Source organism: Balaenoptera borealis, assembly GCF_965194805.1.
Source record: "Balaenoptera borealis genome assembly, chromosome: 12".
Lineage (NCBI taxonomy): Eukaryota > Metazoa > Chordata > Mammalia > Artiodactyla > Balaenopteridae > Balaenoptera > Balaenoptera borealis.
In genome coordinates, this window is record NC_138869.1 from 91,069,972 (window position 1) to 91,095,510 (window position 25,539).

Consider the following 25,539-nt stretch of genomic DNA (forward strand, 5'->3'; position numbering starts at 1 on the left):
GGCCCTTAAATTAGTTAGAAATCCTTTCCCTCTCTCTTCCTAAAGGAATTAGGTGATTTCTATGCATTTTCTGACCACTGATCTTGGCTGTGCAAAAATGCATATTAAAAGGTCCATATTGTGTTATAGTATTTTTAATTTAGCCGAGGAAATAGAGATCATGCTTATCCCATTTTGAAAGGCCTAGCTCAATGAAAGGGTTGGGTTCTTCTTTATTATTACTTCCTATCTCAGCTTCTAAGTCTGAATCCAGCACTGTGATAAAGTATTGTTGTGGTGATTTCATTATCTGCATGCTAAAGAGCTATTTGGGGGTGACAATAAATATTTTCATGAATAGTGATCATCATAATAATTAATATTTATTGAGTACATGCATGGCCCTGGCTCCATTCTAATTGCCTTATGAATTCATTTAACATTCACAGCAACCCTATGAAGTGAGTATTACTGTCATCCTCATTTTATACATAAAGAACCTGAAGTACAGCAATGCTGACATGCCAGGTTTTAAGTGGTAGAACTGGAACTCAAACTCAGGCAGTCTGACTCTCAAGCCTGTGTTGTCTACATCAAGGTCGTGATCAATGTGTAGGATTGGAGACTGTCAGCTAGAAGCCATATTTAATTTTTGAAAAATCAAATTTATCTTGAAGTAAATACTACCTGTACTTTCTTCTTGAGCTGCTATCGTGTATCCCTACTACGCCAACAGAAGAGAGGCTCCCTGGAATCTGAGAACAAAGCAACAAGGCCAGTGCCCCAGTGCTAAACTTTGATGTAAAAAAAAAAAAACCAACTTATTGCTGTGATCATACCGAGAAGCAGAGAATGACATAGGAGCACAAATCAATAAAGGGCAGCTGAATAGAAGAGGTAGCTGTTTGGTCAGGCTTTGAAATATTGGAAGGATTGAAATAGGCAAAGGAGAAAGGGAGAGAGCATTTCAAAAAGATAAACACTGATGAACAATAGTGTGGTGAGGATAATAATACCCAAAGAATTCCCACAGCTTTGGCACTGAGCAGGAGGGGGAAATAAAGATGAATATGTACGAGACAACCACTAAAATGCAAGATTAAACATCAAAAGTGTCAACCCCTTATTGTAAAAGTGTAAAGTTTTCTTTTGTATAGATAGGAAATTATAACATATTTAGAGCTTGAGAAGAATATATCTAGCTAGCGCTGCTCATAGCCCTTCATGAGTCAAGGGTCACCCCTAAGAACCCTAGAAGATGTTCTCAAAACCATATAGATATCTGTTTCTAAGGGGGTTTTTTCCAATATTTTTTTCAAATTTTGTGGCCCCTGACTTTTCTATGTTGCCTATTAAACTTTATAAATCTATTTAGAATTCATTTATAATGAAGGTACCCCCAAACCCTAAATTATACAACTTGCAGATTGTGGAATAACCAGGCTTTTTTTTTTCCTTTATGCTTTTTTCCCCCCTCCCCCCTCATTGGCTGACACTAGCGATGACAGATTTTCTTTAATAGGAACTTTTGTTTTTGGTGGAGTTGAAGTAGGGGGCTAGGAACTAGAGAGATGATGAAAGGTGCAAAGCCTTCAAATAGCTGAATAGACCACTGCTTGCAGGGCTTCCTCAAATGAAAGCATGCCTGTCTTCATTAGCTATTCCAGCTTCTAACAAGATTGGCAGCAGGGGGAAGAGAGATCGCCTATGGAGGGGTGTTGATGACCTGCTTAGCCCAGCAGATAGGAGGGATGCCTGTGGTGTAGTTATACCTGCAATGTGGAGATAAAGCTAGACCTAGGACAGGTTTCAGACAGCAACCTAATTGGAAAGGACTAGACAGGGCTGCTTACCTGGTATTTAAATCCTTGATCTGTCTAGGAAAAAAAAATTCTCAGAAAAAAAATCTGTAATATACTGTTTATAGTAATAATATTAATATATGATTATTCAACCTATAGCTTCCTGATATAACAGAAAGAAGCTCCAACATGAATTTCAAATCTCCCTTCTTCACAAAGAAAAAAAATAGACATTATTCAATTTGGGTGAAAATCTCCCTTCTCTTTTCCTCCTTTCTTTTCATCTAATATTAATACTGTCTCAACCCAATGCCCCAAGACCTCCTTATCATGGTCATTTAGTTTAAAAGATGAAATGGATTTTTTTTTACTTTTTTAAAAATTGAGATACAGTTGATGTACAATATTATATGTTACAGGTGTACAACATAGTGATTCACAATATTTAAAGGTTATACTCCATTTATAATTATTATAAAATATTGGTTATATTCCTGTGTTGCCCAATAGATCCTTGTAGCTTATTTATTATTATTTATTATATTATTTATGTAGCTTTTAAGCAAAATAAAGAGGATTAAACTTGATCACTCTCCAGGTCCATCTAACTCTCATCAACCTAAGATTTTAACCTTTTCTAAAATTTTCTCTACTACTGACCGAAATAGATTTGGCTGATTTAGCTGTACTTCTGGGGGAAGCAAGCAGGGATCTTGAAAGGGGTTAACCAAGGTCTGACTACTGAGTGGATAGACAGCACCCAGTAAATTTCATGTTAAATATCAAGACTTCTCAAATGTTACTCATAATTTCTTTATTCACATTATAATAAACAGACTCAGCACTCCAAAAAAATTACTCCCTCAAAAACACTCAGGATTATGTATGCTGTTTATAATAATTCTTCTTGTTGTTATTGTTGTTCTGTCAGAAAAAAATAGAGCAATTGGACTGCTAGTTTTTAATGATCTGGAGAGGCACAGAGTTCAGGACTGTATTTGGCAACTCCTGGATAAGAATCATTAAATATTTAACAAGCACTTAAGATATAGCAAAAAGTAGAATTAAACAAGTCTGTCTATAACCATCAGAAGACCATGAAAAATATGAACAGAGAAGTGACTGAAGAAAAACACAACCTTTGCCCTAGTTGGAAACCACCGCATAATTTAAAAGTGGGCATTGGAGACATAAACACTTTTTCAGTAAAGACTAAAGGCAGCTGCAAAAATAATCACCCTCTTTATAAGCCAGAATTCAAAGAAGATGTCAGTTTCTGTTGTCTTTGCCAGGGGAAGAGCACATCCACCCTCTCATCAGGCCAGTGCAGCCCAGCCCACTTCACAGGCTGGGGCTGGTGGGGGCTGGAGGAGGGGAGGAGGCCCTGGGCAGCTGCGGAGGAGATGGAAGAAAACACAGCACGTTCGACATCCTCATTCAGAAATGTAATCCAGTTCACACTGAAAAAGTTTCCTATCGTCATTCCTCATCTATATTCCTGTAAAATTACAAACTCAACTATTCACGCTGTCCTTTAAGCTACTTGTGGCAGTAGAAACTTATTCTGGGTGCTTTTCACTCAGTCTGTGTTTTTCATGAACTGTTAATAAGTAGAACTAAGTAAACTTGGTTTCTTTATGTTGATGTTTATTAAAAAAGAAATGGAAAGCAACAGGCTTATCTGACTGATAGGAAGTCATAGCTGGAGACACTAGAAACTTTAAGAGTTTAAGAAAGCAGATCACGGGCTTCCCTGGTGGTGCAGTGGTTGAGAATCTGCCTGCCAATGCAGGGGACACAGTTTCGAGCCCTGGTCTGGGAAGATCCCACATGCCGCGGAGCAACTAGGCCCGTGAGCCACAAGTACTGAGCCTGCGCGTCTGGAGACTGTGCTCCGCAACAAGAGAGGCCGCGATAGTGAGAGGCCCGCGCACCGCGATGAAGAGTGGCCCCCGCTTGCCACAAATGGAGAAAGCCCTCGCACAGAAACGAAGACCCAACACAGCCAAAAATAAATAAATAAATAAAAATTAAAAAAAAAAAAAAAAGAAAGCAGATCAGAAATGAAATGAAGACGGCAAGGCGTCATCACACAGAAGCTCTTATTTCTCATGCGTCTGTGGGTTATTTGAAGGAGCTCTGTTAATCTCAGCTGGATCACTAAATTGTCTATGCAGCGGCCAGTAGCTGCCTGGTCTGGGTTGGTGCCTCTGGGCAACTCTTCTTCAAGCTGCAGGTCTCTAAATTGGCAAGCTCATCCTGCTCCTTTGTTATTCATCTTCCTTGGGCAAGTCGGCTGCCTAGAGTATGTTCTTCAGATAGTGATTGGAAGAGGTAAAAGAGGGCAGGTACAACTAAACAGTAAACATTTGAAGTTCCTACTTGTGTTATGACTGCTTACATTCTATTAGCCAAAGCAGTGTATTGGGTTGGCCAAAAAGTTTGTTTGGGTTTTTCTGTAAGATGTTATGGAATGGCTGAACCCAAAGGCAAGGAGCAGGGAAGTATATCCCCTCATCAAAGTGAAGGGGAGGAAGGGCATGAATAACTTGGAACAGTAATTTAACCTAACCCAGCTATAATTATCATATACATCTTTAAAGTGAATTCTTGTTTTTTTGAGGGTTTTTTTTGTCTCCTTGTACCTTACAAAAGGAACTTTGGAACCGTAGAGCACCTACCACTGAATCTTGCCCGTAGTCTAATAAGATTTGGAATTTTGAAGCTGGAAGAGATAAATACACTTTTATTAATCACATGTATTTGTTGTAGTTTGATTGATCTGTTTGTCATAGAAGAAAAAAAACATGTTTTGACATTATCACTAGACCAGCAGTCATAATTCATTTGTTATCATTGTTAGTTGCTACCAAATATTAAACTAATTTGCATTTTGGGGAGAGAAGGAGAGATATATATGAAGTACCAATAATATTTTTTTCCCTTAGATAAATCTGACATTCATTTCAGTTCCTTTTGAAATAAGAACACCTTTCACATATTGCAATGTGTTACCTTCCATGTCATAAAAGAAATGTGAGATGGTTTTAGAGTTGCAAGAATCAAACAGTCTTTAAACTCCACTTTGCATACTTGAAAAATCACTAGAGTATAACAAGAGAAGGGAATTCAGCAGCCTTTAAAAGAAGTATGGGATGAAATAAATGATTGCAACTCCTATGAAGGAAAGGGGAGTATTTTCCTTAATTAAGCCAAATTCAGGCTTCCAGAGGAATGAATCTATCTGCACTCAGAAGAGCTTATACTATAATTATTTTTATGCTAAAAGAATTAGTTCATCTCCTGATTTTTGACAAAACTTTCACAGTTGCAGTCATTGTAACGAATTAAATAATGTGTCATGATATACTATTTTAGATATCCTACTAATAAGGAAACATTTGGCCAATTTCAGCCAATATATAACTAAATCCATTCAGCAATCCACCAGACAGGATTTTATGGAAGTATCTCATCTGAACTCGTATCAATATTTATTCATAAGGTGTATGTGAAATGTCAAAGGATAATGCCAGGTAAGAATTCTTTAAATAAAGATGATACTATTCCTAAAGGAATTTTCTAGTCCATCACTCCTCCCTTTTTTTATGCAATGGATCCAAAATGTAGTTTCTAATATCTGTGATAATATAATTCAGTTCCAAGTAAGTCATAATTTAACATTATTTATAATTGACTTTGTATGCTTTTATTTATATAAAATTTATAAATAATCAATTTCAAAAAATATATATATATATATATTAATATATAACAGGTTTTGGTTTTGCTTTGGTTTTTCTGTTTTAGAAGCTTTGGGAGAAGAGTGATTATGTTTTTGACAATGAGATATCAAAACAAATTGGGACATCTCCTGGAAAAAAATGGCAGCCTTCTAAATGTTAGAAGCATGCATATTTTTATAAGACCTATTGGATTTTAATGATATCACTGTAGATTCAAATCATAGAAACAGGGCTTCCCTGGTGGCACAGTGGTTGAGAATCTGCCTGCCAATGCAGGGGACACGGGTTCGAGCCCTGGTCTGGGAAGATCCCACATGCCGTGGAGCAACAAGGCCCGTGAGCCACAATTACTGAGCCTGCGCGTCTGGAGCCTGTGCCCCGCAATGGGAGGGGCCGCGATGGGGAGTGGCCCCCGCTTGCTGCAACTGGAGAAAGCCCTCGCGCGAAACGAAGACCCAACACAGCTAAAAATGGATAAATAAATAAATAAATAGAGTAGCTATTAATTAAAAAAAAAAAAAAAATCATAGAAACAGCCACCATACATAGAGCTGAGAGGTTACAATTCATAAAATGAGAATAATTCCCTAGTTGACTTTTTCTACTGTCTTTTCCCTTTACTTTTGTAAAACGTGTTTGTTTGTTTGTTTTTACAAATCACCTCTGACTTTTTTGTTTCCTTCACCTGAATCATGATTATTATTGATGCCAGTAGGATTACAAGGATGTGATATGTATACCTAGTCAAACTCATTTCTGACTTTTAACTTATGTACATTTTGGGGTCCCTTTCTAATTAAAAGTATTCAGTTGATTTTTTTAATGGATCCTCCTGGATTATACTGACATGAATAGTTTTTGTGTTAAAAACTGGTAATTACAGGGCAGTTTTTCTGTATACATACATCTTTAAAGTCTATTGCTCTTGAGGTGGGCCAAATCCCACATGATTCTAAAGATTTCAGTCCCTAAGCTCCTGGAGCTCAACGATGCATGCTTTACCTGAAGAAGAAAACCCAAGCAGATTCCTCTTCAGTCTGCTTTGTACATGTGATAAAAGAACACTGAAACGAAATAACTTTTAGGGGATATGTTGGTGAATCGAGAGAGAAGGCAGCTGACAAAGGGGAAGAAAGAAACAAAGTGGAGACACTAAAATAATTATATATCTGTCAATTCCTTTTTTTTTCCTGTTAAACACTCACCTATTTTTTTCCCCTGTGAAAAGTTCATTTAAAGCTCTCTCCTTCCAGCTATGTGAAAAAACTCACAATGCATTCAATAGTATAATACAAATCCAGAATGTTTTCAAATTTCCCTCTTTTGTGGGTTTTGAGATTGACAGCTCTATAATTAGGGATAACAAAGAAGAAGGGAATTAATAAGATTCTAATACAGGGCCCCAGTCAGAAATCTGGAGTGGGGAATAAGGGGAAAAAGGAAATCAAGAAGTGTAAATCATATAATCTTATTGTAGACTGGAAAACTAGGTATTCAGATTTTATACAACTACTTATTTGTTTAGACTTTATACAACTAGTTAGATGTTCAAATTTTATACAAAAACTAGTAGGTCATAGGAATATTAAAATTGATTCTCAGACTCCAGTGTACATTTATTGATTTGAAATAAAATTTTGGTTAAATATTCTACCAAATACTTGGTACATTAAGATGTCTCCATTGCTAAATAGTCTCCTGGACCCCAGCTAAATTAAAATATAGCTCCCATCATCAGAACAAAAGGCTTGGGGACTGTAACACAAGCATCCTGCTCTATTTTGGGAGGGAGGTATTTACCTTTTTTTTTTTTTAAGCAAAAAAATACTGGCTTTCCTTCTGGGGAGCTCTTCTTGTTCTTCAGGGCATGCTCTTTCATTCTTAACTTGTTGTTTGTTTGATTAAATCAAACCATTTGATGTTCTACAGGATATAAAAAGTCATGTAGAATATGTTTATGTCTTTTAAGTTTTTACAGTATCTGCCATAGTTGGTTGTATTGTATTGTATTGTATTTACTTCTACTTGTTTTAGTTACTTATTTACACCCTCTTCTCTTAGATGTCTCTGATTTAGAATAATAGATTTCCACATTTAATCTTCTATTCAGCAAGTAAACCAGTGGTGATAATAGCACTAAAAATTATTTAGATGTTTATTTAGCCATTCATAAATCATTTGTCAAAATGTAAATTGTGTGGGACATCTCTTCAGCAAATAACTTTGAGGAAGCATATGCAAAACTAAAATGAATAGTCATCAGGAAACTTGGGTTTTAGTTATCAACTCTGACACTTTTTACACATTTTTACCAATTCGTGTCAAGTATTTGTTGATAATTAAAATCTCAATCATTAAGATACTAAAAATTTAGTGGGGAAAATTAGCAGCCAAGAACCTAGTAATATGATATAAGCTCCAGTAACTCTTAAGAGATGTGTATATAGGTAATGGGCCATGGAGAAGACAGATATGAAAACCATTACTAACTCTATCTAGAATGATTAGGAAAAGTATCAGAGAGGAAATACCTTTAGCCCAGAATTCTGTAAGACAGAAATTCCTCAACTGATTAAAATTAAAAGGGTTCTGCCTTCATGCAGAGGGATCCGCCTGGTCAAGGGCACGATGGACATGGAAGTACAAGGTAAGAGGTCAGAGGGGCTGATACCTAGGGTCTAAATACAGATGCAGTTGCAGAGGAAGGTATCCCAAAAGATACGGTGCTATCAGTGAAGATGACACTGGGAAAGCCTTGCCTAATGGGCAAGGCTTCAGCATGGAGGGGTTTACAAACGTTAGTGTCATAAATGTGTGCTTAGGGCTATATAAAGCTTCAGGATTTAGGAAAGATATTTTTCTTTATTGTGCTTTGTGTTATCATTATTTTTTAAAATCCTTGTTTCTTTGTTCTGGATTTATAGCTTTTATGGTAGGCTACCCCCTCAAATTTTTAAGAAGTAGTAAACACTAAAACATTAATGAACCATTAATGCACGGTTCCCTTCTAAGAAGCTTCAGTAGCACCTTTGCTATTTTCTCTGGCCTCATAAAATTATGAGAGAAAAGTACTTACATGTTTTCTTGCTGATAGCTATACAGGAGCTCTGGCTAAGGAGTAAATCAATTAAGTTGCATTGGCAATCGGTAAATTAAAGTAAGAGTTAGGACTGGATTATTGACTTGTTATGGATCTGTGACCTAGTCTTCATTAAAGAATAATAAATTAAGCATCTAAGTGTTCACTTCACATAGATCGTTCAAATGAAACAAGTTTCCTGTCCAACTCAGTACATAAAACCATAAGAGGTCAAAATTTTCACCACTAGTCTTTTAGTTATTGTAAGTCAAGCTAAATGTATTTATTGCTAATAGCATGTCTTTTTTAAAGTAGAATTTTTTTCCTGCCTCAATTACTTCCGTTGTTTTTTTATTGAATTCCTTTCTTTGTATCAATTTCTCATTTGCAGGCTGCACCATTCTAAACCTTATTTAATTTACTTTTCAAATTACCTCCTGTACTTTGTTTTTTCTTTTTTTCTTTTCTTCTTTTAACTCTGGATAATTCTTTCTGCCCCCTTTATCTTCTGTGTGTATGGTTTTTGTTTTGTTTTGTGTTTTGATGTTCGGTCTTCTGAGAATTTTTAACTTCTTTTTTTCAGTCTATGCCTGAATAATTCTTTTCTTTGTAGCACATTAAAAAAAAATTCATTTACCTCTTTGATCTGTTGCTGCTTTCTATCAAATTCAACATTCAAACTGGCCCTGATTTTCATTTAAACTATTTTTGTGTTTATTGCTTATCATTCTTTAGTCCCTCATTTTCTCTCTAATTTAACAACACATTGACTTAAATGATTTATTTTATTATCTTGACTCTAACTATGAGTATTTAGAAAATGTATAAGCTGAGTTTTAGAGGTGGCTTTATTACCACACTTTCAAGTCAAGGACCTCTAAGAGTTAGCTATGTGGTCATTGCTTTTCTGCCTCATCAACAGATCATGAGTTTATATTGAAGCTACTTTGAGGAGACACAATCAATACTAATCCCAATAAATAAGATGTGAATTACCAGAATTTAATAGAAACCAATTGTGATTTTGAATGGCTCAGGGATATTTGCTCGCTACTTGATAAGGTTACATAATGGAAAATAATGTAGCTAAGACATTCTATTATTTCCCTTAGCTGAGTACACAAAGTTACCTTGAATCAGTCCATCTCAGAAATTAGTTTCCTGTAAATACAGATGGAAGACCAACACTGCATTCAGACTATAAATTTGTACACAGAAATGAGGATCTTCTAAGGTTCTATCAATCAGTGAATTAAAGTGAAGGTGAACATTTCAGAATATTTTGAAATGAAAGAGAATTTGTTAAAAAAGAGGGAATTTGACACATGGTTAGAATCTTTGTCAAGGGGCCTAAAAGCTAAAGTTTATAAGCAGATTATTGCTACCTACAGCCATAAAGTACTTCATAGAATAAAATCCTACTGCATCCCAGTGAATAATATATTTTTACCTAAAAACATTGTACACATTTCTCTGATACCCCAACTCCTAAAATATTTGATATTTTTATTTAAAAGGTTGAATTAATCTTCATCGTATCCTAAGAAGTGAGTAGAGAGTATCATCATCCCCATTTTGAAGTCTGAGAAAAAGTACAGCTAATGATTATTCAAATTATTTTGAGTGTATATAGATTTTCCTTACATTAATTCAAGAGTGTCAACAAGCCCATTTTCAACATTGGATTTCAGAAATTTCATTTTCTTACAGATATAAAGCTGCTTGAGCAAAATACTTTGCAAATCATAAAACTCTACTTGATTTCTCTCTTTGCAGAGCTGTTAAAAATAATAATCTATTCCAACAAATGTTAAAGATAAGGCCGGAAATACAACTAAATAAAAATACACTTGTAGAAGTGATATACCTGGTAATCACAAGCGTAATCCCCCTGTTGCTGAACTATCATTCCTAGCTCTTAATTCAGTTATATGTATTACTATATGATTCATAAAACCCCCTCAAGCTTTTATAGATCTTTTTTTTTTTTAAACATCTTTATTGAAGTATAATTGCCTTACAATGGTGTGTTAGCTTCTGCTTTATAACAAAGTGAATCAGTTATACATATACAATATGTTCCCATTTCTCTTCCCTCTTGCATCTCCCTCCCTCCCACCCTCCCCATCCCACCCCTCTAGGTGGTCACAAAGCACTGAGCTGATCTCCCTGTGCTATGCGGCTGCTTCCCACTAGTTATCTATTTTACATTTGGTAGTGTATATATGTCCGTGACACTCTCTTACCCTGTCACATCTCACCCCACCCCCTCCCCTATAGATCTTTTAACACACAAATCCTTTGAATAGTAATAGGAATGGTTAATTTCTTTTTTAATGTTTGTTTGTTTTTTGAGATCAGATTTTATAATATGCTATAATGGACCCATATTTAGGGTCTAACATGGGACATGTAATATTTATCATTGTTTTCCATTTGCTTTATGATCTTTCTCCCTTGGGATGTTTTACTTACCAATATAGAAGCAAAGTTTTCAGACAAATCATAAGGAGCTTGTTTAGTTCTTTCTATTACTTTTCCCTTGCTCCTAAGTTGTTACTGCTATGTAATCAGTGGTGATTCTTTGTATGATGTAACATGATTAAATATCTTAGGTTTTCCTAAGAGCTGAAAAACTTTGGAATTAGAATATTACCAAAAAACAAACTAACAAGAAAACCAACCAAACAAACAACCCACAAACAAACAAAAAACCAGAAACCAAAAAACAAGCTACCCATTTGCTCTTTCATCAAAAGTTTTACGTGTTTTAGTCAAGTACAAAAAGTAAATTGATACTTTTCTAGTAAACATAATATAGAGACCTAACACCAAAATTAGTTAAGAAGTGAAATAAACAACAAAAAGAAATACAATCAAATAAACAATAAAAACATTTCATTATCGAGGAACCCTTTCATAATTTTAAGACAAAGCTAAAGATTCAACATGACTATATCTTCCTCAACTTCTATTTTATCCATTGCTCATTCATGTAACTGATTCTGAAATCATAAGTTCAAGTACCCAGATCCACAAAACCGCTTCCAAGGAGTTACATAAACTCAAATTACTCCCATGTATACCTTGTTTTAGTTTCTTTTTTCTCAAAAAAATTACAATCTTCTGATTTTGTAGCCCATTCCTGCCTATGGTTACCATCTCTCCATCAGGATTTTTCATTACTTTCTTCCCTTTCCTTTTGAGTGAATGAATCACTATGAAAGAAAAATCAGACTATTAAAATATAGGTTATATACAGTTAAATAATTTAATATATCTTTTATAAGTTAACTATAAATACAGCCTTTACATCTCCTACTGATATTCAAGTTTATCCACAAGTTGATAAACTGTAAAGTTTTCACTGTGTGCTGTGTGAAGGGTGGCAGAATGCACCACCCCCAAATATGCCACTTTGACATAAGGATTGTTTTGAGCAAAAGGCACTTGAAAAATAACAAAAGCAAGAAGACTGTTCTGACCTCCCCTTTGTTTTCCTGAAAGCAGGAGATAAAACTCACATGTGAAAGGTGCCCTCCCTGGACCAGGAGGGAAGAAACACTCAATACCAGAGATGGGAGTCAGTCGAGGTAGAGAGAAATCTGTACAAACAGACCTTGTCCAAATAAGTTTCATCTTCCATTGGTTTCCGCATGTATTTTACTTTTCCACAATATTCTTTCCTTATTCAACCTAATATCAAAGCATTTAGATCTGGCACTTCTCAGCTCTGTGATTTCTGTTTAGTACTTTTAAAATTTTCTGAAATGCTCACTTTTTCATGCATTGTTCTCCTGACCTTGGTGATCATCACTTTGAACTTTTTAGCAAGTTAATCACTTATCTCCTTTTCATTAAGATCCACTTGTGGAGTTTTACCTTGCTCTTTGGTTTGGAACATAACCCTCTGTTTCTTCATTTTCCTTTACTCTCTGTGTTGGTTTCTGCACGTTGGATAAAACAGCCATACATCCCAGTCTTGACAGAGTGGTCTCACATGGATGACAAATCTTATCATTGAGCTCATCCCAACCTCTCGGTTGTCTCTCAAACCTTTGTGCTTATCCAAGCCTCCTTCTTTGTTCTTAGTATCTCCAAGTATGTGAGGGGGTGCCATGACCTTTCAGTGACCCAAAGGGGAGGATCTCAGTTAGCACCTAGGTGCAGACTGATTAGACACTGGACACTCAGGCAGCATTTTTAAGGTTTGCGGTCATCCTCTTTCAGAGAAAGACTTGGAGATGGCTGTTTCTGTCTGCTTTCTGCACTGAATCATGTTTTGGTGTGGGTTTTTTTCTCATTCATCTCATCCGGAGTCTCTCAGGTAGTTCTTGACTTTCTTTCAGAGGAAATTGATCCTTGTGTAGCTATATATTCAGTTTGTCTGTGGGAGGATATGAGTCCAGGTGCCTCCTCCTATGTCACTATCTTGGACCAGAAATCATATGAACAAATTTAGATGATTCAACTTAAAATAGGGAGATTATTATGGATTATCTAGAGAGGCCCAATATAATCACAAGGATTTGTATGGGTGGGGTGATGGGTGAGAAGATCATCCACTAGGAGAAGTCAACCTCCTAGTGAGCTGTAGCAGGCTAGGTAGCTCCTGTCTATAGAGGGTGATTCTCAGAAAGTACAGCTGAGTGTTAGTAGCCAACACTCAAAGTGGCTGGAGAAGGGTGTACCCACACAGTAATGGGGCTGTCTAAGAGAGTCCAAAATCCTTAGGGTAGTTCATTAAGAGGGGCAGCCTGAAACTCTTGGGCTGGGGATGAACCTTCTATCCGCTGATGTAATAAGTTTTGACAAACTAATGTACAGAGTTGTGCCTATAGTTAATAATACTGTACTGTATTAATAATATATTTGAAATTTGCTAAGAGCGTAGATGTTAGGTGTTATCACCAAAAAAAAAAAAGTAACTATTTTTAATTTTTAAAATTTATTTCAATTAACTTGATTGTGGTAATCATTTTACAATGTATATATATATCAAATCATCACATTGTATACTTTAAATACATACAATTTTATTTGTTATTTATATCTGAATAAAACTGGGAAAAATACAAATGAATTAAATTAACTGAGCAATACCATAAAAAAACTTCATATTTTAGTAAATATGTGTAACGATTTCAACACAAAGGAGACGACTGGTATTTTTTTGCCTTTTCTGTGAAATGCAAACAACATTAATGTGGGAAAGAAAACCCAATCAAGCAAAAAGTAATCATTTGCAAATGGTTCTCATAAAAATAGAATCTTTTTTTAAGAGCAAGTAAACTTCAGTTTTGATATTGATTCCACACTGAAACATCATATAGTAAATATTAGCTGATATTGTGCATTATAAAAACAATAATTTTGTAGCCTTGGTGGGTCATTTATCTCAGCTTTCACCCTAGATAACTAAGGTTAATGGTAAAATCTAACCTTTTCCTTTTCAGTGTTGTTGTGATCAAATAGAGTAATTCATAAAGATTATGTAACTCTATACAACTATGTTCTTGATGTTGTTAATATCATCATCATCATCCAAGTAGGAAGTTAAGTACTAATTATTTCTAGTATTTGGAAAGGAAATATATTGACCTTTTGAACAGATATCAAGACAGGTGGCAATAATTAATCTGGTTCACCGGATTGGGCAGTTCCTAAAGTGAAATTTTTCCAGAGACAATGCAGAATTTAAAACCTAGGTGCTCAGCAATACAATTTTGATTTAAGAATCTTAATTGTTTTACTCTATTAAACCTTTATAGTCTTCCTTATTTCTATCTTTATCACCCAGCTCCTAAGCTCATGTATTATTTTTGTTGTTGTTGGTTTTTGTTTTTGTTTTTGTTTTTTGACAACTCTAGAAGATGGTCAAGGATGAAGGGCATAATTCTTATTACACTCCCACCTTTGCATGCGACACTTTCAACATTTCCAAATCCCAAGTCAGAGGTGAACCAGAGATTCATTCAGGTAGCATAGATCTGTCAACTTCTTAAAAGTAGGTGCAATAACTCAAGCACCATTTAGATTAAGTTATGGGGAATCTTGGAGATTTTAAACTATTTGGTAATAGATTTGAATTAAACCAATCTACTTTTCACAGTGTATGCCTTTCTAAAGGGAGTGGATTTCAGAAGTACCATATTTATTCTTTTTCAGCAAAATTCTAAATTAACCATCTAGGAAAAAGATACCTTATTAATCCATAGTTATAGGTTATTATTACCTTAGTTGCTATTGTGGTTCAATCTTCAAAAGGAAATACTACATGACTATATTTAATGTTAACCTTGGCACATGATAAAATTGTGACTCTGAAAGCTTTTGGATAACTGTTCCTTCTTAACAGACATGCGGAAATTTTTTAAAAACATCATTGACCTAATGAAAGAGTTGGTTCCCCCAAACAACTTCCAAATTGAATACCTAGTTTGGATTTAGTATCCCTTTTTCCCCTAAAATAATGAATTCGGTTATAGTTTTCCTCCACAATGAAAATTTTTACGAATAGTTGAGCGTTGATCTTCATGATCTAAGACCTAACAAGAGCAGTCTTGCCCAAGGTCTGCAAATATATGCAAGACTGTTTTTGTTTCATAAATAATTATGCTGCTATATACCTTCCATTGTGTTTTATTTCATTTGTAGCTTATAGATTTTTTAATTAGCGATATAAAATCACATTCCTGGAAGAGGAACTTTCCTGTCTCTGGCTAAGCCTTGCATATTCCCACATTTCCCTGAGTGCTATATTACTTGCTTGGTACTGATTTTGAGTGATATGATAATAATAGAGTGTTATTCCTGATTGTAATTCATTTTGCTTGCATATCAATCTTGCTGTATTTGAATGTATACAAGGAATACTAATCACTGTACTGTATGTCTTTAATCTGTCATAAAGAAGCATCTTTATTTGCATATGCATGATTTTCAATAATATTTGCATAAAGAGAAAGTCAGACACTTTGATTATGAGTAATCTTTTCACAATTTATAAGGTTTTACACATAGGAGTGATTTTTCCCCCTTAATTATTATTATTATTTTTTTTGCCAAGTTGAGTTTTTCTCTCATTTTTATGCCCATTTTGGAGGGTGTATTGATAATAGCTACTATTCGAGAAGGCAAAATAGTGAGAGAAACTCAATCAAAATTTGCCAATCTCTGGATTAATAAGCTTTTAATTTAGGAATACACTCCAAACCATCCAGAGAGGTAAAAACTGAATTATTTACCCCTTTAACTCTAGTATTTTTCTCCTCTCCATTCTTAGATCATAAAAAGTAAATGATCAAAGATCTAATGTTTAACGTATGGTACACAAAATTTTTCAAATCTTGTTTAATGAAGAGGTGGAACAAAGTTTTAAAAAAGAAGCTACAAAACAAGTTGCATGTTTAGAAACATTTTGATTGAGCAATGAGTCTTGGTATCCTGTCCCTCCTTTCTTCAGTTCTCTAACAATTAATCTGAAATGTGTGTAAATCTGCAATCACTTCCTCTCTGTAATGAATGTTGTGAAACTTCTGTGTTCTAAGGCTTGAAACAGGCTAAACCAGATAACTGTGGCTGAGTTTTATTACAGTTTTCAACTGTAGTTATCAAGCTCTTACCACAGGACATTTTTTGAATATCATACTGCTGGAAATCCACCTGCTACTTTCTTTATTTTTCTCCTGATCACACTAAGTCTCTCCAGATCAATATCCTAGCTGTCTTTTCATCTATTACTCTATCCCATAAAGTTCTATAATCATTAACACTCTGCTTTCTCCATTTTGGTGACTATTTTTGTATGAGTTTTTCTTCATAGTTAACAACTTTGTTTAAATATATTACAAACTGATTTTCAGTTTAAGAGGATATAGGCTATAATAAGATATAGAAGAATGGAGGGAACTAAATGGGTAACCCAGCCTCCTAACACATAAAACCTGTGGAGTTTGCTATTTTTTATTTTCGAAAATAATTTGGATTCACCTCCATCCCACCATTTTGTCATCTGCCATACATGTGTAGACACATTTCAGATTTCTGGAAGTGTTGGAGGTTCTACCACACTATTTTATATTGCAAGAAACCATCATCACAGCAGCACTGCTCTGAAGTACCATAGCTACTATTTATGTGTGAAATGTTTTGCGTTATCTTACAAGACTGAGAAAATAAATTTAATACAGAGATTATCCCCATTTTGCACATGAACAAACTAAGAATTAAGTAGGTTAAATAGCTTGCCCAAGGTAAGACACCTGGTAAGCCAGGACCTGTAGCAAACCAACCACATTCCAAATCTCATCCCCTTTACAGTTTTCCATTTTCTCAGCTAAGGTGCCATTCAAGCCTGCCTTAAATGGAATAGAATGATAATAATAACATGCACGTATTTTCTTATTTGATCCTGTTAACACTGTTAAATTAGTCTCTTTTTACATATTTGTGCTTAGAAAGTTAAATGAATGGACCAAGGCCACAAATTTGGTTCATGGTAGAGTATAGACCAGAATCCAGGTTCTCTGAGCAGAAATCCAGAGTGCTTTCCATAGTTATCCTGTGACTTATCACTGTTTCAATGCCCTACATTTGACCTGGCACACCTTTTCAAAGCATGATTATCATAAGATGCATTACTGTCACAGAGAATTTGTCACAGTCAGATGTGAGAAAAAAGAATTGAGTTTGTTAGTCTGAATTTCAGGACAATTATTCTTCCAAAATATATTTTAAAATGACAAAAAACTCAATTCTAGGGAATATATGCTGCTATTTAGTTAGATACATTTTGAAATTCTTAGATTTTCCAAGCTTTAGTTCTTCTTAAATCATACATAAGATGCTCATAAAATTTATTGTTCAAACCAGAACATTTTTGAAAGTAAAAAGAGGCACTATTAATAATGTTGCCAGGACAAACTGGGATACATTCACCCTAATTGTAAGGGACACTGACAATATTCTTCTTTCTTTGTACGTTTCCAAGAAATAATTATCTGCCTTTAGGTCCTTATGTACCTATCTGTAAAGACTGATGATATTATTTGGGATTGGTTCTGTTACACTTTCTGCATTTCATTTTTTTCTTTGAGATGAAACTGTGTAATTCCAACAGGCCTGAATAGAATAGGGTAGGATAATTTGGGAGGGATGAGAAGCAAATTGACCTGAATTTTGAACCAATATATTTTAAAATATTTTATATTTGTATCAAAGGGTTTGGCTTGAAATGAATTTAACTGCTATATGTTGTGGTTGAAAGGAATGAAAAATATCTGTGATTCTCCTATATGGTGGTTACTTGAAAAATCACATTGAAATAACCTATAATTACACACACATCTTCCTTTCATTCAGCATAGAAAAATATGTAGGAAATTAAAAAAAACACTCCCTGGAATATCAAGTCCACTGGATTCTCTCTCTGTCTTATAAACACTGGGAAGTGTGCAAGAATTTTAAAAATCTGATTAAAAAACAAATTAATTTTACTAAACATGACATCACACATGCTGAAGTGTTATATGATGTCAGATGTTCTTAATGGGAAGGATTAATATACTTTTTAAATTCTATTTCCAAGGGAGAAAACACACACACAACTAAGCAAAACTGCATACAAATCTCTTCACCCATGCCCTACACATCTGTCAAGATTGCCTATCAATGCAGTGAATTCATGCTTTCAATAAATATATTTTGAACACCTGCTGCGTGCCAGAAGTACAAGCTTATGTTGCAAAGCTGACACTACAGACATTATGTTAGAATCAACCAAAAAGTAAACACCAAATTGTGGACACTGCTATCTCAGTGAGATAATAGAGAATAAAGAAGTGGCATTGACTTAAACCACGTGATTGGGATAAGGGAACAGAGTATAAAAATTCAGAGGGAGGGGTCAGATGTCAGTATGAATAGAGGTCTTAATCCAGAAAGCGCTTGGAGACCAGTAAGACAATCACATTTTTCATCACAAGTGTAATGTCTCAATATAAAGATGCCAAAACTTTTGTTTGTTTTCATCTATTAGACTTTTTTTTACAATATCCCAGGCAAGTTTCAGTTATGCAAGATGAACAAGTTCTAGGGATATTCTGTGTAACATGGTGCATATAGTTAACAATTCACTTAAAAATTTGTTAAGGGAGTAGATCTCATGTTTAGTTTTTTTGTTTGTTTGCGTTGGGTCTTCATTGTCGCACGGGTTTTCTCTAGATGTGGGGAGCAGGGGCTACTCTTCATTGTGGTGCACAGGCTCCTCATTGTGGTGGCTTCTCTTGTTGCGGACACAGGCTCTAGGCACGTGGGCTTCAGTAGTTGTGGCGCATGGGCTCAGTAGTTGTGGGTTGCGGGCTCTGGAGTGCAGGCTCAGTAGTTGTGGCACACGGACTTAGCTGCTCCGCGGCATGTGGGATCTTCCCAGAACAGGGGTCGAACCCGTGTCCCCTGCGTTGGCAGGCGGACTCCCAACCACTGCACCACCAGGGAAATCCCTCATGTTTAGTATTCTTAACATGCGTGCATACATACACACACACACACACACGCACTCACACATACACACAGTGGGGTGGGGGGAAACCTTTGGGGGTGCTGGGTATGTTTATTACTTTGATTGTTTTGATAGTTTCACAGATGAATGCATATCTCCAAACTCATCAAATTGTGTATGCTAAATATGTCCAGATTTTTTTTTCTATATCAATTACACCTAAATAAAGCTGTTAAAAAACCCTAGGAAATTGGAAAAGAGAATCTGAAATGTATAATGTCTAGAAATACTTACAGCACTCTGCCGACTCTTGCTCCTAAACAAGTATAACACCTTTATACTCTTTTTGTGTGTGTGTGATGTTGCACTGAACCTGTAAAGTTTCAACACTGGACAGAGAATTTTAGCTGTAATTCTCAGGAAAGGAAAAGGCCTGGGGGAGGGGTATAAAATAGCAAGGTATCATTCCCTTTTATTTTGATTGTCTTTACCTCCTGACTGATTCAGAGCATATGAATTTGGAGAATATGTTTGCAGAGATTTTAGATGTTTCTATGGAATGCAAAATACTGTTAGAATTCACAGTGTTCCCTACCTGTTCCCCTTAGGAAATTCACTGTGTAGAGTTCTTAAATGAAGACATCAAATTGGTGGTAGGGGGATATATGTGTGTGTGTGTGTGTGTGTGTGTGTGTGTGTGTGTGTGTGTGTGTGTGTATATATACACACACACACACACACATATATATAATATATAGATAGATATACATATATACAGATAGATAGATTCACACATTAATGTCATCTGATAGTTACTTTTACTCTAAGCTAAATAATTTGAGACTATAATTTTATTTTTTTAATCAGTCATTACTTTATTAAAAAATACATCAGGAGTCTCTGGGAGCAGGTTTAAGTTGCCTGTTATGACTATTAAGACTATTAAGTTGCCATAATAGTCTGTTATGACTATTTAGAGCACCAAGGATGGGTTCCCCAAGTTCTATGATAATGAGGGTAAATGGGACAAAGGGTGAATATGCTCAAGATGCCTCAAAGGACTGAATTATGTCCCCCGAAATTCATATATTGAATCCCTAAGCCCCATGGTATTTGGAGTCAGGGCCTCTGGGAGGTAATTAGGGTTAGAGAGGTTATGAGGGTAGAGACCTGGTGCAGTGGGATTAGTGCTTTTATGAGAAGAGACGCCAGAGAGCTTGCTTGCTCTTTTTGTGCACTTGAACCCGGAAAAAGCCATATGAGTACATAGCCAGGAAACATCCATCTGCCAGCCAGGAAAAGAGCTCTCACCCAAAACTGACCATGCTGGCATCTTGATCTTGAACTTCTAGCCTCCACAACTGCAGGAAATGCATTTCTATTGTTTAAGCAACCCATCTACAGTATTTTGTTAGGCAACCTTAGTGGATATCATGGCTCTCAAGGTTCACAATCCCAAGCTGCCTGAGCAGGTGGCAGAACGTGTGCTTCTTCAGGCAAACTTAGTTAAAAGTCACCTGGGATAGCTGCTAAAATGCAGATGCCTGGGCCTAAGGAGCTTTATTCAGTCAGCATCCCTGGAGATGCAGTCTCAGAGCTTACACCATATCATCTGCTGCTGTTCCTGGAAAGCCTGATTCTAAGCAACACAAGGGCAGGGGCAGACTGGTTTGCTCAGCGTTGTGCAGCCAGCCCCGAGCAAGAGGCAGGTTACATGCCGGGTGCTTCACAAGCATGTGTTAAATGTGGAGCACTTTTAAATTCTATAGGTTATGACAAGAAGGTGAAAGGAGACTCTGAATGCACAAGACTCCAGGGATCCATTTAAACCACCAAAGAGGATTTGGAGTTGGGGGATAAGCCAGTGAATTATCAAAGACAAATCATTTTGTGAGTGTTAGACTACTCTCTTACTGATGTGGGTGGGAATATAAGAGGCATCCATGTTTGGGTTTATTTTCAACGCCCATGTTGGAAACAGGTTGCTTTCCACAAAGCTCTCTGACTAGCTACAGTATAGAATACGTGTACATATACTAGATATTTGTTATCAGTACATGCAGTGAGTGTTTTTATTGCCCTGCTTTCCACTGTTAGTGCAGTGGGACAAGCACTGTACTGAGAATAAAAATTCTAGAATTCTACCCCAACTCTGCCAGGCTCAAGGTACAAGCTCAAGGGCAAATCCATTAAAATTCTCTTGAGCTGTTCTGGGGTTGGACCTGTTCTTGATGATCCTTACATGCTGTAAAATTCAACGACTATAATTTCATCATCAGGGAACTTTTTTCCCCTAAACACTGATTGTTTAGCTTGGAAACTTTCAGAAGATTTCAAATGTCACTCTGAGTTAAAACAGATCAAGAACCTCCCACCTGCCATGTAGGGTCTTCTAGGTTTTTGAAGAGAAATAAGTATTTATATTAAGCATGTTTAGATCACAATATATTTTTTAATTTGTTTGGTTTTTGGTTTTGTTTTGCATACACATAATGGGGCTACACAAGTGGCAGAAGAAGGCAATAGTTACCTGGAGGTAGTTAGGTGTGTTCCAGATAAAGGCTCTGTCACACTAATGTAAATTCCAGGGTGCCGCACACAAATTCTCTCTGGTACAATTAACTAGATTCAACTGCATGTGAAATATATTGATTCAAACATTGAAAGAAATATATTTTATTCAGTTTACTAGGAAGGGATGTTTTTATTTTTGTTCAGTTTTATGATGGAAGAGGATAGATGTTGATGGAGGATACCATCTAGTCTGAAGCCATTAGGGCATGTTTGTGGGACATACAGATGAAATGAAATGCAAATATGTACACACCCTAGGTTGCCACACAAAGCCAGATCTGTATGCTGCTTTCTGCTGTGGAATGGAAAAGGATAAGATTAACATCAGACCTTTTCTATCTCAACTGCTTTCAACAGTTCTTTTTTTAATGTATGTGGATTTTTTTATGTATGTATTTTTTTAATTGAAGTATAGTTTACTTACAATATTACATTAGATTCAGGTGGACCGCCTAGTGATTCAGTATTTTTTTATAGGTCATACTCCATTTAAAGTGGTTATAAAGTATTGACTATATTCCCTGTGCTGTACATTACATCCTCGTATCTTATTTATTTTATACCTAGTGGTCTGTACTTCTTAAACCATTCCACCACTTGCCTCTGGGAAAACCAATAAATATTCTCTAAACTAGCTCTACTGTTTCACTGCCATGCCTTTCCCACTTCTGTTTATCCTCTGAGCCCAAAGTTTTGAAGTAAAATAATGAATATTTGTTTCCAGGAGCAAAGAAGGGATGGACTGAATCACGGACCAAGCATGGGCTGCTGTAAGGTGATGCGTGGAGGCCAGGGCTTTTTCGTGCAATTGTCTCTTCTATGAGAATTTCCTGCCTGTTGAAGAGGCAAGAAACAGAATACAGGGGCCTCTGGTATTCTCAGAATGCCTCCAAGCAGATTGGGAGAAAATATCATTTCCAGATAACTTGCAGCAAGAAACAGTAGTAAGATTAATTTTGTTTGGAGAAAATTGAACAGAATAAAAACTCATCTGTTTACTTTAGAGATACGTTGCCATTTGATTATATTTAGTGCAAACATGGACTGTTAGCAATTTATAGAATTGATCTATTACTGTAGCAGTTGGAGAGCTTTAAATGAGCCCACTGAAAGCCATTACTAAATGGAATACTTTGCATATTAACAGGAAATCTGTAGCCTCTCTATTCCTGAGGAAAGGTGCTTACGCACAGAGTATGTTATGGGTGGTGATGGATTACTACATGTAAACAAGGAGCACTTGTAAGCAAAGAGCTTTCACAGCAATACTGGCCAGCATCTCCAGCAGCCTACCTGGCCGGCCCCTTGGCACTTCCCCTTCTAGGGCAGGGGTCCAGTTCATCCTTTCTCCATTGGCTCCCTTGATATCTCAGTTTTTCCATCCCTAGTCCTTCAGCCCCAGACATGCACACAATCTCACACACACACACACACACACACACACACCCCTTACCTGAATTTCAAATAGAATCTCCCATTAAAATTCATGTACCTTTAAAACAGGGACTTCTTGAGGCCATTCTAAGTCACTGATCTCTGAAGAGACTGTTCAGGTTTTGGATATGCTGTGCAGAAATTGTCTTTTCTTTATTCTTTGCATTATTGCATTGCCAATTAATACCTTATAATATTTCTTATACAATTTTGGAACTGTATTATTTTGAGTCACCATTATCAAGCTATGATTCACATATAATAAAACTCACCACTTTTGAGAGTGCAATTAAATGAGTTTGGAGAAATGCATACAACCAAGTAGCCAACACTAGAATAATGATATGGAGTACTTCCATCACCCCAAAAGGTATCCTGTGCCCCTTTGGAGTCAATCTGCTACTCCCACCCTCAGCCACTTGCAAACACATCTACTTTCTGTCACTGTAGTTGTACATTTTCCAGAAATTTATTCAATAGAATCGTTGACTGTGTAATTACTTATGTCTGGCTTCTTTCTCTTAGCATAATGCCTTCAACATGCATCCACTTGGTTGCATAGCGTCAGTAGCTTGTGTCTTTCTATTGCTGAGCAGTATCCCATTATTTGTACATACCATAGTTTATTTGTCCATCCACCAGTTGATGGCCAAGTTGTTTCCACTATTGTTTCCAATAGTTGTTTGGCTATTATGAATAAAGCTGCTATGAAAATTAGATCGCAAATCTTTATGTAAATAGATATTTCATTTCTCTTGGGTAAATATCTAAGAGTGGGATTGTTGGGTCCTACTCTAAGTGTGTGTATAACTTTATAAGAAACTACCAAAGTGTTTTCCAAAGTAATTTATACATTTTGGATTTCTACCAGCAATATACAATGATTCTAATTGCTCTATATAATTCTTGATGTAGTCAGGCTTTTTAATTTTATTTATTCTAATAGGTCTGTAGTGGTATCTCATTGTAGTTTTAATTTGCATTTTGCTAATGGCTAGTGATGCTGCACATCTTTTCATGTGCTCCTTGGCCATTCTGTATCTTTTTTGGGAAAATGTCTATTCAAATCTTTGTCTCATTTTGTAAATTTTTTTTTCTTATTATTGATTTGTAAGTGTTCTTTCTATATTTTGGAAATGAGTCCTTTATCTGATATATGTTTTGCCAATATTTTCTCTCAGCCTGTGGCTTGTCTTTTTATATTCTTAATAGTTTTAAATTCAGTAAAGTCCAATTTATCAATTTCTTTCTTTTATGGTTAATGTTCTATCTGTTCTATCTAATTAATATAACTCTTAAGTTTGTGAACATTTTTCTCCTAAGTTAATGTTTATAAGTTTTATAGTTTGGGCTCTTACATTTAAATGATCCAGTTAGAAGTAGTGAGTATATATGTATAATGTAAGGTTTGGGTTTTTGTTTGTTTTGTTTTTTTCTTTTCTTTATTTTTGTTTTATCATTAGGTTGTCCAATTATTTTAGCATCATGTGTTAGAAAGATTATATGCTCCCGATTAAACTATTTTAGCATTTTGTTGAATACCGATTACTACATATGTGTGAGTCTCTCTCTAAACTCTCTATTCTGTTCCATTAATGTATATGTCTATACTCAAACTGACACCACACTCTCATGATGATTGTATCATTATAATCAGTCTTGCAATCAGGCAAGTCTTCCAAATATGTTCTTATTCAAAAGTCCTTTAATTTTTTTCATAAATTTTAGAATTAGCTTGTCAATTTCTACAAAAAAAAGACAGCCAGCATTTTGATTGGAATTGTACTGAATCTAAAAATCAGTTTATAGAATTTATATTGCATCAATATTTAGCATTTTGATTCATAAATATGGCATCTCTATAAATTTATTTGTCTTGATTTTTATCAGCAATATTTCTTAGGTTTTAGTTACAGATCTTGCACTTATTTAAAAAATATACCCCCAAATATTTCACTTTTTTTACATTATTACAAATAACTTGGATTTTTGTCTCAATTTCCAATGGTTCATTTGCAATATATACAAATACAATTGATTTTTTGTGTATTCATCTTGTATCCTGAGACCTCACTAAACTCACATATTATTTCTTGAATCTTTTTTTTTTTTTGTAGATTCCCTAGGAGTTTTTACATAGGCAGTCATATCATTTGTAAATATTTTGTTCTCCTTCCCTTTAACTCTATATACCTTTGTTTCTTTCCTTCCTGTATTGTCTAGGATGTTAAGCATAATGTTAAGTAGAAGTGGTGAGAGTTGACATCTATGCCTTGTTCCTGATGTTGAGGGAAAAGCATGCACTTTTTCACCATTTAGTATTATGTTAACTTTAAGGTTGAAGAAGTTCTGTTTTATTCTTAGTTTAGTGAGAGTTTTTACCATGAACAGGAGTCAATTTGTCAAATGTTTTTACTTTATCTT

General features: G+C 35.5%; 1 long non-coding RNA gene across 1 annotated transcript in view; it reads left to right on the top strand.

Moving 5' to 3' along the window:
* The first annotated feature begins 6 nt into the window (after positions 1–6).
* The window catches only part of LOC309607666, a 127,180-nt gene continuing 101,647 nt past the window's right edge, over positions 7–25,539 (top strand). The window contains exon 1 of the long non-coding RNA XR_014232489.1: positions 7–3,726. This is a non-coding gene — a long non-coding RNA (uncharacterized lncRNA). The remainder of the gene's footprint in view (positions 3,727–25,539) is intronic.